The sequence below is a fragment of the Cnephaeus nilssonii genome (genome assembly GCF_951640355.1).
Source record: "Cnephaeus nilssonii genome assembly, chromosome: 3".
NCBI lineage: Eukaryota > Metazoa > Chordata > Mammalia > Chiroptera > Vespertilionidae > Cnephaeus > Cnephaeus nilssonii.
In genome coordinates, this window is record NC_137074.1 from 64,488,623 (window position 1) to 64,497,521 (window position 8,899).

An 8,899-nucleotide genomic window follows, 5' to 3' on the forward strand; every position below is an offset into this window, starting at 1 on the left:
AAATTAAAATTCTATAAAGAGCTTCATCAAGAATCTAGTTGACTTCTTTTCCTCTGGAAGGTTAGTGGGATGGACTATAATCTCAAGGTCAAAGTAATTGTCATCATTGTCTTCTATTTTCTATTCTAGATTCCTCTCCCTACTGATTAGCACTCTACTGGTATCGGTGGTTTAGCTGGGACATGGTGACTTTCTCAGGTCATGGCTGCTGCATTTATCCATATACCATCAAAATTAAACAAGGGAATGAAAAGTGACACCTCAATGGGTTGTCTCAGTACCAAATATATTATTCCCTGTCCCCATTCCATAACAACATACCTAACTTCTTCTGATTCAAAAGACACCATTTAGAAATAGATTGGCTTGCAAAATATTTGCAAAAACACATTTCTGATAGAGGACTTATATTCAGAATACACAAAGAACTCTTATAGCTCAATAATAAGACAAACAATTCCCCAAAATTGACAGAGTAGTTTAATAAACATTTTATTAAAAAGATATAAAAATTACTTATAAACACATTTTCTAAAAATGTGCAACATCATTTGTCATTAGAGACAGACAATAAATGTAGAGAGGATGCACAGAAATGAGAATCCTCACACATTGTTGATGGGAATGTAAAATGATTCAGTCACTTTGGAAATGGTTTGGCAGTCTCAAAAAGTTAAATGAAAATGTACTGTATCAGCCAGTGATCCTGCTCCTGGGCATTTACCCAAGGGACATGAAAACAAATATCCAAACACTTGCACTCTAATATTCTTTGCAGTACTATTCATAATAGTGAAAAGTTGGAAATACCCCAAATATCTATCAATTGGTGAGTGGATAGACAAAATACGGTGTATCAATACAACAAAATACTATTTAACAATGAAAATTAACAAACCAGTGATAGATGCTGTAACATGGACAAATGTTGGAAACATTGCACTAAGTGAGAGAAGCAAGCCACAGGAGACTACATATTGTATGGTTCCAGTTAGATAAGATGTCCAGAAAAGGAAAATTTGTAGAGACAGAAAGTAGATTAGTGGTTTTCTGGGGTAGGGGGTGGGAAAGGGAATTAACTATAAATGGGAGTATGGATCTTACTGAGATGATACAAATGTTTTAAAACTGATTTGTTGTGATGGTTATACAACTTGGTAAGCTTACTAAAAATCACTGAATTATACATTTGAAGTAGGTGATTTATATGCTATGTAAAGTATGCCTCAATAAAGTTACTAAAAAAAAAAAAAGAACAAGGACTTCTAAATCTGTGGAATCTAGAATTGCAGGGACAAGAAGTACAAAATTCCTCAAGTGAGTCGGAGGCACTTCTACTTCTACTTATTGTTTCCCAGATTCTATTGGTTGGATCAGCAACGTATAATGGGCTTTGATTTAGAGTGTATACTGTGTCTAAAGGCTTTTCAGAATCATCAGACGGTATCTCCAAGCTGATGCCTCAATTGTGCATCCAACAAGCTGTTGCACATTCCATTAGGCTACTAATATGTCATAAAAGCAGTGGATCTCATGGTTATGTGCACACAGCCATACCTCCACCGATATAAGCAATTACCTTGGTCAGATGCAATATTTGGCAGTATTCTATTCCAATGAATCAAACGTTACATAAGCACTGTCTGGCTGAAGTTATATGAGTAGGAAAAGTAAGTCATGCTAGAATATATATCAGTTCTAGTCAATTCCTATCAAGACAAACCACAAGATGGAAGGGCCCATTCTAATAAACTTGTACATTAAGAAGCTGATTGGTGTCTTCAAGAGTTGGAGCCAATAAAGAAGAATGAAATCTTACCATTCGTGACAGCATGGATGGACCTAGAGGGTATTATGTGAAGTGAAATAAGCCAGTCAGAGAAAGACAAATACCATAAGATTTCACTTATATGTGGAATCTAAGGAACAAAATAAATGAACAAACAAAATAGAAACAGAAAACAGAAGGATGGTTGCCAGAGGGGAAGAGGGTTGGGGGGCTGGGTGAAAAAGGTGAAGGGATTAAGAAGAACAAATTGGCAGTTACAAAATAGTCACGGGGATGTAAACTACAGCATAGGGAATATAGTCAATAATGTTGTAATAACTATGTCTGGTGCCAGGTGGGTACTGGAAATATCAGAGGGAACACTTTGTAAAGTATATGATTGTCTAACCACTATGCTGTACACCTGAAACTAATACAAAATAATATTGAACATAAACTGTAATTGAAAAATAAAATTTAAATTAAAAAATAAAGCTAATACTTGTAATATTAAAACAAGAGTTGGAGCTCTATTGGGAGCTCAGTGCTGGTGTCTGCTGCTGGCAGGCTGGGTATTCAAGCAGTGGCAGTGATTTTATCAGACTTATCAAGTGGGAGCCCATGTTTCGGGGCCATGCATAGCCTCCATCCTTTTGTCACCATTTCTCAGGCCATGGTTGCTGTGCTTGTCCATTACCATTAAAATTGGGCAAGGGCCCTAACCGGTTTGGCTCAGTGGATAGAGCGTCGGCCTGTGGACTGAAAGGTCCCAGGTTCGATTCCGATCAAGGGCATGTACCTTGGTTGCGGGCACATCCCCAGTAGAGGGTGTGCAGGAGGCAGCTGATTGATGTTTCTCTCTCATCGATGTTTCTAACTCTCTATCTCTCTCCCTTCCTCTCTGTAAAAAATCAATAAATATATATATTTTTAAAAATCGGGCAAGGGAGTATTCTTTTCTGTCTCCATTACTCCAGGAGCAGAACTACCTTCTCCTGAGGACCAAGGTCAATTAGCCCTGCAAGGATGGTGACTCCGTTTCTCATCTGCTCGTCCATGAATGTGCCTGTCGTGCCAGCACTGATAGAAGCTGGCTGACATCAAACAGCTAAGACATTCTGTTTCCTACGTTCTGCAGAGTCTACTGGCCAAGTCATTCACTACTACCCACTAGTGATATATATTCTTATGTCGAAGTGCTTCTTTTGATGGGCATAGTGCCTGAGGCTTTATCCATTGGGAAGAATTCCCCTCATTCCTATCTTTCAGAGTCACCCCTGAGTGGGGCTGCACCCGTGAAACAGGGCACTAGTCTGATTTTTGGCTTGCAATCTCATCCTGATCTTACTTATCCATAAACCAACCTCAGCTTTCCCCCTTCCCCATGTGCCCATAAGTATGAGCTAAGTAAGGATGAGGTATCAGTTCAAGAATGGGGGACGACACAGAAGTCTGGGTCACCTACTGTGCGGCTCGTTTGTGCTCTCTAGTTCTGCTCAGGCCTGATCCCAGATGTACAACTTTTTATCTCATGATTGCTGTTGGCGATCTGACCAGACTGATGATGGGTAATTCTGGCTGCATGGATATTTGGTATCTCATGGTCAGGCATTCTATTTCTACCAAGAACCAGTAGCACACTGGGACTATTTTTCACAAGGTATATAGCTCTCTGCTGCAGAATGGCCACCAAACACCCCCCAGCTGAGAGTATTATTGCTTAAGTTCTGAAGGAGGAATCTAAGAAGCAGACAATAGCATCCACTATCCATGCTCTAAAGCTCCCAGGTGTTTCCCATTAACATTCTACTAAGCCAAGTGTCACCCATCTTGAACTTCTAGAGCAGATGTTTGGAGCCTGGGCTGGATCCCATATTTGTCACCTGTTTGGCTTGTTGGTTTTATCTTAGCCTTCCAGCCTGTGAAGTCATTTTAAATTTTAATTCTATCTTGTGTATTAGACTTTCTCTGAGACTTAAATTCTCTTCAAATGGAACATTGTCATGTTTTTGATAAAACATTAAGGCTTATCTCCTAACAGTCAGACAATATGTGTAGGTCTTGCACAGGTTATCACAGCCAGCCACAAATATTCTTACAGGTATTATCATCTGGCCTGCAAGTGATTTTCATATCAGGGACACTATGAAAATATTTGTGAACTGTTTGGGTTTTTTTAATTCAATATATCCCAGTGTATCAGTTAGGATTTCTTTGCCCCAAATATTAGAAAACCCTGGCTCAAATTGCCTTACATTTTGAGGAAGTTTATTATTATCACTTATAAAGAAGTCTTTGGAAGTATGAGCTTCAGGCTGGCAGAGCAGTGGTTTAGCAATGCCCTCAGGGATTCAGCTCACCTCTCTGCTAAGCTCACAATACTGGCTTTGCTCTGAGGCTGGCTCCCCACCACCACCTCCATAAGTACAAGGTAATATGGAGCAGTTCCAAGAGTTCTATCCGATACCAAAATGTCCAACAGCAGCAGCAGAACCAGTCTTCTCCTCCTGTTCCCCTGTTCCCCCAGCAGATTTCCCCTTGTGTCTTACTAACCAGGATTAAGACACTGTAGCACTGCAAAATCCATCCTGGCAAGGGGAATGGAAAACCAGGATTAGCCAGGCAGGTTGAGTGTTGAGTGTTGACCTATGAACCAGTGGTTGAGTGTTGACCTATGAACCAGGAGGTCACGATTTAATTCCCGGTCAAGGTATATGCCCGGGTTGCAGGCTCAACCTCTAATAGGGGGCATGAAGGAGTTAGCTGATCAATGATTCTCTCTCGTCATTGATGTTTCTATCTCCCTCTCCCTTCCTCTCTGAAATCAATAAAAGTATATTCTAAAAAAAGAAAAAAAGAAAAGAAAAAAGGAAACCAGGATTGGCTTAGCCCTAGACTGATCATGTGCAGCAGAATGGATGTCAGGGTTTACTGATCCATAGCTGGTAGAATCTAATCTGTTCCCATTTAGGAAAAGCCTTCAGTCTTCAGGCACTTCTCCCATTTGCTGTAATCCCAATGGATTACTGATAGAGGCTCTGAGAACCCCTCTGCATTGCACATTATTCCAATTTCCTGCCATTCAATTCCTCTACCTCTAGAAACCTAAATCCAGTTAGAGAGGTTCCATGTTTTCTTACACTCTCACCTATGTGGGACTTTAATTCTCACTTGACCTTCCTTTCAAAATTAAAGGTGATATATCCTGGCGTCCCTTTCCTCTGGCTCCTGCCTCTGAGAGTTGGTTTCTATTTTCCCCACATCCCATAGAAAGTCAAGCAGAGTCCATATTTTATTTCCTTAAGAAATCCATTCACACTAAGCAAGTAATAACTTTTAGTGGAATTTACCCAAAATATGAGCAGAGTAGGAGAGGGAGGAGAGGCTTTGTCTCTCTCCTATATCTTCTCCTCACCATCTTTCTCCCCAATTTTGGCCCCAGGGCTTCCAAATCTTCCCCTGTCTTTGATGCCCAGATGCTGGGAATGTCCTTTCCTTGCTCAAGTGGGTGAATATTAATATACTCCTTCCACACCTTCTAAGAGAAATACAATTTTCTCCATTTTTTTGCATGTTGGAGAAGACAGAAGCAAAATAAACAATAGGAAAAAGTAAGAACTACTTAACTTGGTGACATTGGACCACCTTACTTACTCAAAGAGTAAGTCGCTCCAAGTGTGACTTCCTCCTTATCCCAAGCAAAGCTTTTAGGGTTCTTAAAACAGCCATTAGCACTTTTGGAAAGCTAGGTTTATTCCTGACTTTAGCCTCCTTTATTCTGTTTCTGAAGGTTCATGACAACCTTTTGTGTTCCAGTTTATCTAAATCCTCTTGCTCTGTCTTTTGTTCGTGTCCTTTAAAAACAGCTGCCAAGAGCTCCCCATATAACCACCTCCTTCTTCAGATGTCTCCCCCTCTTTCGACAGGATTATCTCCCATTACATTATAATCAGGATTTTAGTGTTTAAATCTCCCACCTCCCCCAAGTCATAATTCTTTCTAAAGTCTCACATCAAAGAATCACACCTGTGGTAAATACTCTTTTGAAGTGGAGAGATAATTTGTAATGCAAATAATTACTTCTTTATTTATCTCATTTTCAAGGAGGAATTTTCATATATTAAATTTTCATAAAGACCAAGTAGGGGTGAATTATTTCACACATTTTCCCTTCTCTGTTGCTTATCCTCCTCCCCCTCCCGCTCCCCTCCTGTCCTTTCCCCTCTGGTTGTTTTCCTCCTGCCAGGATCCATGTAAGCCCCTTGGGTTCTCTCCCCCAGACTCTGCTTTTGTTGAACTGAAATAGTACTTTCTATTCTTGTTTTGGAGCACACCTTTGTTGTACCAGGCAAACGCATCTACTACCAGCATCCAAAGTACGAGTGGAGCCCAGTGAAGAAAGCACCTCTGTAACGCCTCATACCTGGGGATCTCCATTTCCTAACTGTCCTGCTTCTATCAACATCAATTAAAAGACCACCTTCCTCAGATTTTAAGGAGTAAATCTTTATCCCTTCACTTCCTCGGGAGTAAAATGAGGGCAATGATCACTGTCCTGTCTACTTTACAGAGTTGTTGAAAAAAATTATGTGTAAGAAAATATAAATTGGAAAGCATGACCGATCTATAAAGGAATATCTGCTACTTGTGCTTAATCATAGATATATTGCCTGAAAATATCAAGGGTGGAGTTTTTGAGTATGAAAAAGAGTAGGAAGGTCTTTAGAGAGGATTTTGAGCCAGGAACTCTGAGCACTGAGTTTTTTAAATCAAGAATTGTTCTGTCCCTATGCACTTGGGGGTGAAAGGAAAGGCTGAGAAAGTACGAGTGCTTTATGAGATGACAATTTACTGTCCCCTTAGATGACTTATTTCACTTCTTAAAAAATGATAAAGACAAAGCCATCTAGAAGAGTAGGATAGAGGGAGGAGAGTAGAGATAAGGAATTGCTCAGGATTTGCCAAGGAAGGTAAAGTGAGGGAGAAAACTGGAATACGGATTTGTTGGGAGCCTCAAGGTGAGTGCCACTCAATCGGAGTTAGTGTGAGCTGATCTAGGCAGCCAGGGAAGAGGCGAACTCAGCTCATTGTTTTGGGCTATAGTCCTAGTCCTTCAATTATAATTAGAAAGAAAAAAAAACTTTAACAGTTTTATTTTCTTCATCTATAGATATTGTCATCTAGTGATTTTTCACATTTTCTCATTTCTTAGGACAGTTTAATCACCTACTTCTGTGGTTGGGATATGACTTGATAGATTATATGAGCAAACTGAAGCTTTCTAACTCTGTAGAATATATGTAATTTTGGAGTTTGCTCCTGATTTGTAAGTTCCAAGAAGGCAAATGTTCTCTGTGGGATGTCTGTCATTGAATCCCAAGTGTTGAGAGTGCCTGACAGTTGTGAGTAAATTTTTCTTGACTGGATGAAAATTTGGTATTGAAGGGAATTAGGATGGTGATGATGCATAAGACTGACCAATATCCCTGGTGCCAAGATTAGGGGAGTCCCTGATCAAGAGGTGGTTTTTATGCACTGCTTGGCTGGATGGAATTCCATAGACTATTGTGGACCCATGAAAAAAAGAGAGGATCACCTGATGGGGCCCTAGAAGATGAACACTATTATTCACTCCTTCCCATCTCCTGATGCAAACCAGCAACCCATAAAAAGCAGTGGGCCCATTATAATTCTGGGAGGAGCATAGGCCAGAGAGATTATAAATGGCATAATACTTTGGAAAGGGCTTGTTCTATATGATCTTTCTGAACCGGGCTTGAGACATCTTTGCCAATTCCCATGATGCCCACAGTCACAATGAGGTCAACAACGCCTCCTAAAAATGTATCCACAAAGAGAATGATCTCTGTGTTCAAGAATCACTATTATCCCAGCAGCTGCCACTGCCAGAGCGGTAAAATAATGTCTATTAGAATTCTCCAGAGAAACAGAACTAATGGGAGGGGGGAGAAGTTGGGAGAGAGAGGATTTTTTATAGGAATTGGCTCACACAATTATGGAGGCTAAGAAGTCCCATAATCTGTTCTGCCACCTGCAAGCTGGAGGCCCAGAAACTGGTCATGTATTTCTAGTTCAAACCCAAAGTCCTGAGAAAATTAAGGGAGCCAAAGGTGTAAGTTTCAAGTCCAAAGCTCAAGAACCAGAAACACAGATGAGGTGGGAGAGTGTGAAATGGATGTCCCAGCTCAAGCAAGAAAGCAGCAAATTCATCCTTCCTTTACCTTCTTGTTCTACTCAGGTCCTCAACAGATTGGATGAAGCCTTTTGCTTTTCATTTATATGTAAACTAGAGGCCCAGTGCACGAAATTCGTGCACTGGGAAGGGGGGTGTCCCTCAGCCCAGCCTGCACACTCTCCAATCGGGACCCCTCAGGGGCAGTTGGACATCCCTCTCACAATCCAGGACTGCTGGCTCCTAACAACTCGCCTGTCTGCCTGCCTAATTGCCCCTAACCACTTCTGCCTGCCAGCCTGATAGCCCCCTAACCACTCCCCTGCCAGCCATCTTGTGACAATGTGGGGGTGGCCATCTTGTGATGACATGGGGGCAGCCATCTTGTGACAACGTGGATGCAGCCATCTTGTGATGACATGGGGGTGGCCATCTTGTGAGGACATGGGGGAGGCCATCTTGTGATGCAATGGTGTGAGGGTCAATTTGCATATTACCTCTTTATTATATAGGACGTATGAGTCTTTGACCATACAAAATTGCCATCTCTGGGTCACTCCTCAGCCCTATCATCATTAAAATGCAGCTACAGATTTCTGGGACCAATAAGGGTAAAGAAAACAGTTATTAAGTTATCCTGACTCACAGTTCTAGTGTATCAGAGAGTAATTATGGGAGTGGCCCAGAGGGCAACCAGGAAAGGTGATCACACGAGAAAGTTTCGTTTAGCACTAGCCTCCACCTACATCTGGCCTTAGCTCTTGGAGAGCAGGTGCTCTGTATAAGAAAAATACATTTTCGGGAGGTCAGGGAGTGAAATAAAAAAATCCTGGGCTTCCAAGTCCCAGTACCCAGTTGAAATCCTGGATCTCCTGTTTTGTATCCTTGAACAAGTCATTTAACTGCTCTGAGCCTCAGTTACTTCTCTTATAAATGAT